The sequence below is a fragment of the Helianthus annuus genome, chromosome 6 (assembly GCF_002127325.2).
Source record: "Helianthus annuus cultivar XRQ/B chromosome 6, HanXRQr2.0-SUNRISE, whole genome shotgun sequence".
In the NCBI taxonomy this organism is placed as follows: Eukaryota; Viridiplantae; Streptophyta; class Magnoliopsida; order Asterales; family Asteraceae; genus Helianthus; species Helianthus annuus.
The window spans coordinates 22,850,794-22,855,749 of NC_035438.2; the positions used below are offsets into that span (position 1 = coordinate 22,850,794).

The window sequence follows — 4,956 nt, forward strand, 5'->3', positions numbered from 1 at the left end:
TAAAAATAGCAAGATCAATATAAAACCCCGGGTTGCCTCCCAAGCAGCGCTAAGTTTCGAGTCTTCAGCCAGACCATGCCACCCTCATTTAAGGTGGCTCAAAGAATCGGTTCCTGCCATCTCCACCACTTCCTTGTGCCATTGAGCAAAATGCATTCATCTTGTTTTGACTCGGTGGGTAATCAAATACGCTCTTGCTTGAACCCATATGCTTTTCTTCACGATCCGGTGGGTGCTTTTTTCTCATTCTTTGAAACACGTTTTTCATACAATCACTAGACTCACCACCCTTCCCCTCAATGGACTCATAACTAATCACTCTAGTTTGAACATCAAAAGACAACTTACGGTTCTTTTCGGTCATGGTAATAATCTCGTCTCTACAATTAATTTGAGCATTTGCCGTGTATAGAAACGGTCGACCTAAAATTACCCTTTGTTGTGATGCCATGTTGGTAGAAGCATAGTCCAAAACTAGGAAATCCACCGGGTATTCAAACTCTCCCAACTGAATCTTAACATTCCTAATTATTCCTCGTGGACGCCTCCAACTCTCATCCGCCAAGCTCACCATGGTGTCTACATCTTCAAGCGGACCGAAATCGTACATGTCATATAAATCGCCTGGTAGCACACTCATGCTTGCCCCATAGTCCAACAATGCGTGAGGGATTTTTAATTTTCCCATACGGATAGGCACAATTGGTGCTCCATGCTCTCTGTCCATTTCAACTTCGGCATCCTTTTTCAAACCTGCGTTTATTTGACACGAAGAGGTTAGACATTTTTCATTAAATTCGGTACTAGGAACGGTGCTTACCACAATGATATTAACGCTTTTTATATTCTTGGGATTTGTCACCGTATCACTTGGTAGCTGGCCTTTTGCTTTCTTCAAAATTGCCACTTCACTCGCAAGTTGACCCATTTGAGTAGTCAAAGTTTGAATAGCTTTATCACGGACCTCGTCCTTTTGCATCCGAACCTCATCACGTTGATTCATTCGTTGCATTTCAACTTGCATCGCTTTCAACATCTCCATCACTTCGTTTCCACCCGAAGAGCTTTGACCCGTTTGATATTGCCTTTGAAATCCTTGGTTTCCTTGGAAATTCGGGTTAGCTTGATTTGACGGGTTCCCATACCGAAAGTTTGGGTGGTTTCTCAACCCGGGGTGGTAAGTGTTAGAATTCATATTATAGTTTCTACCACCCCCTCCTTGACCTTGCACAGCATGAACCTCTTCATATTGCCCATCACCTCCTTGGCAATTTTCAGCCGCATGACCTATTTCATTACAAATAGCACAAACATCATAAATTTGATTAGTAGTTTGAACATTACCATCGTCAACTGCATGAACTTGCGATCTCGTGACAGCCGGTCGTGCTCTCCTTGATGCTTGGGCTTTCCTCTTTGAGGTAATGGCCATTTGTTCCAAGAACTCCCAATCCTCATCTTCATAATTTGTGCCAAAAGTCCCATTTGTGATGGACATTAGATCACGTGCATCCTCGGCACACAACCCCTCGTGGAAGGCATTCATCAACTCCCAAAGTTCAATCCCATGATGAGGACAATTTTTGATCATCATATTAAAGCGCTCGAAGGCTTCATGGAACATTTCGCCTTGTTGTTGTTGGAAACTCCTCAACCCCTTCCTAGCATCATTGGTCTTTTGGGCGGTATAAAACTCGTCTAGGAAAATTTGTTGCATTTCCGCCCAAGTATAAATAGATGCCGAAGGCAAAGTGTAGAACCACTTCTTTGCCTTGTCCTCCAAAGAAAATTGAAATAATACCAACTTGATATCATCGGCCGAAAAACCTTGACTCCCAAGAGTATTGCAAATTGAGTCATAGGCCTCCAAATGGAAATAAGGCTCCTCCGTTGCTAGCCCCTTGTATTTCGGCAAACTTTGTAAAGAATTGGTTCTTACTTCAAAAGTTCTCCCTTGGTTGTTATGAGGAATAACCACCGGTGAAGGATTGTGAGTGATCACCGGTCTAAAATGCGCTTCAATTCCCCTCGCATTTTCCCTAAGATGCCTCCTTGGCACACCAAATCGACCTCGTGGACGAACTTGACCCATTGGTCTTTGTATAGGCCCTTGTGGTGCATTTGGTTGTTGAAATTGTTGTTGTGGCACCGGTGGGTGTTGAATTGGCCTTTGGAATGGCGGTTGCACATGTTGTGGTCGAACTTGTTGCAAAGGAACCGGACGTTGCAATTGCGGCCCTTGTGGCCTTGGCCTAATATGTTGTGGTATGAGTTGTTGTTGTTGTTGTGGAATCTCACCAACACTTGACATTCTTTGTGTTTGACCAGGTATATAAGTCAACTCCCCTTGATCTCCACTACCCACATAAGCATAACCCTCTTCCTCATAACCCTCGAAATCTTCATATCGTTCTTCATATCCATCTCCTTCTATACCCCCCGATGATGGCCCAAATGGAATAGATGAGTATTGAAAACCGGACCGGTTTGGTACTCCAAATGATGAAGTAGCATGAACAACAGTTGAGCCTTGTGGTAGTGTATAGGTGGATGATGATTGACCTGAAACTGGGAAGAAATGGGTGAGAGGTGGAATTGTAGAAGCAGGGCTAAAGGTAAGAGTAGGTTCAGTTTGTGTAGTAATGGGCTGTGTGGTGTTGGTTGATGTGACATTTTGAAGTATGGTGGGTTCGGTAGTATTTGGTGGAATGGTGGTATTTGGTGAAGGTTGGGTGGATGTTGGTATGAATGATGAAGTGGATTCACCCGTAGTGGGTGGTGGTGGTGGTGGATCCATGTATCGAAGTGGTGTAATCGGTGTAATTGGTGTTGTTGGTGAACTGTTGATTGTATTTTCCCTTAGCAAAATTCGGTTTGCTCGCAAAGTTCGCTCGATTTCCGGATCAAACACTAGTGGTGAAAGCTTGTGAGAGCTTCTAGTACGCATGCACCTGTAAATACCTGCACACTAAACACACCTCGCGTAAACCAGAAAAAATAACAAACTCAAAGCAAGAACAAAAAATAACACACGTTGCGCACTACTCCCCGGCAACGGCGCCAAAATTTGACGTGATGTCGTGGTCACGCAAATTTAATCCCAATAACAACTATGTAGATAGTGGTAAGTGGGTATCGAACACAGGGAGTTTGTGGAAAATGTGTTATTCGAAGGTTTATCTAAATTAACTAGATTAGGCTAATTGCAAGAAAATAAAATTCAAGAGTTGGTTGGATTGGTTTCTTTTAAACTACAATTACTAATTAATTTGCAAAATGAAAAATCGAGGTTGTAAACAATTTAGAAATAAACGACTATCTTGAGTATCCGGTTAGTTTCAACTTTTGTGTTAACATTCAACTAGAAAGAACTACATAGACATAGTTCATGTATAACCAATTGCAGTGATGAAAGGGGACTAAGTACTCAGATTCCGAGAACGTGAGGTTATCACCCGATGATCAATCAACCCTTACCCAAACCTAACTATACCCATGATATCTCGATTGCCAACGGCACCAAGAACGTATGGTTTCTAATTAGTTCAACATAAGAATCAACAAGTTACTAACAACCAATTATACACCATAACAATCAATTCAAATGAAAAGGAATTGTTATTCTAGAAATACAAATAAAAACACAAAAGTCTACCACAAACCTTCAACACAAGATAATCATCCAAGTATCTAGCCACTCATGGCTTTAGCTAACATAATGCAAGAAATGGAAAAATATTGTTCACCAACAAGAACTAATGAAGCTAGATGATTTTAAGTGAAAGATAGTTCAAAAGATGATGTTTCCAAGCTTCCAAGTCCCTCCTTATAACCTTCCATTCGTTTCCTTCAAGTAGTAACCGACCGAGCATGATTACTATCCTTAAGTCTCCATAAAAAGGTCATTTAATGTGTAAGTTACAAAGCAAGTTCAGTCGGCGCCGTAAGCTACGCCAGACCACCGTAGCTTGCGGCGGTCAGTGTGTCCCAATCAGTCAGCATGTCGCCGTAAGCTACGCCAGGTACCGTAGCTTACGGCAAGCATTGTTCCTTTACAGTAACCAGCCCCTGTCCTACGGTGGAATATTTTGGATGAAAGGGAGGCCGTAAGCTACGGCCAGGAACCGTAGCTTACGGTCCTGAGCTTTATTTCCTTCCTTGTTCTTCATCCAAACTTCACTTCTTTCGCTCTTTAACTCTAACAGCTTCTAGCATTCCCTCATACCTCCTAAAAGATACATTTTGGTAGTTTTAACACCTGCACAATCCAAGATAAAGTGGTTATCTAGTTCAAGCAATTAACCGAATAAAGTGTAGAATATGCATTGTATTAAGCCTTTTAAGGGTTGTCCTACGGACTACCCGTCAAGCTCCAGGAATGAGGTCGATGCGGAAGTCGATATCACGACTTGGTGGTAGTCCGGGAAGATCATCAGGGAACACCTGAGGAAATTCACGAACCACTGGAACGTCTTTGACTTTAACTTTCTTTTTCTTTTCCTTCTCCGCTACTACAATGTTGGCCAAGAAGGCTCGGTATTCCTTGCGGAGATACTTGCTGGCTTGAATACAAGACATGAGCTTGAAACCTTTCGATGCTGTTTCACCGTACACACACAATAGATCACCATTCGCGAGCGAGAATCGAATCATCTTTTCGAAGCACACAACTTCAGCATGGTTTTCGCGAAGAAAGTCCATGCCTATTATGACGTCAAAGCTTCCGAGTTGCATTGGATTGAGGTCAATTGGGGAGATGTGATTGTTGAGTTCGAGAGTACAATCACGGAGTACTGAATTAACGGCAATAGTTCTTCCAGTAGCGACTTCGACTTCGAATGACGAGGACAGATAAGAGCGCTTACGACTAAGGAGCTTCTCGAATTCAAACGACACAAAGCAGTTATCGGCTCCAGTATCAAACAAACATGATGCATAAATACCATTCACAAGGAA

The 4,956-nt window shown here is 42.5% G+C and overlaps 1 non-coding gene across 1 annotated transcript; it reads left to right on the plus strand.

The window, feature by feature from the left end:
• The first annotated feature begins 1,562 nt into the window (after nucleotides 1-1,562).
• Nucleotides 1,563-1,668, plus strand: LOC118479994. The gene has a single exon (XR_004861635.1). It is a non-coding gene; the product is annotated as a small nucleolar RNA R71 (small nucleolar RNA).
• The last annotated feature ends 3,288 nt before the right edge of the window (nucleotides 1,669-4,956 follow it).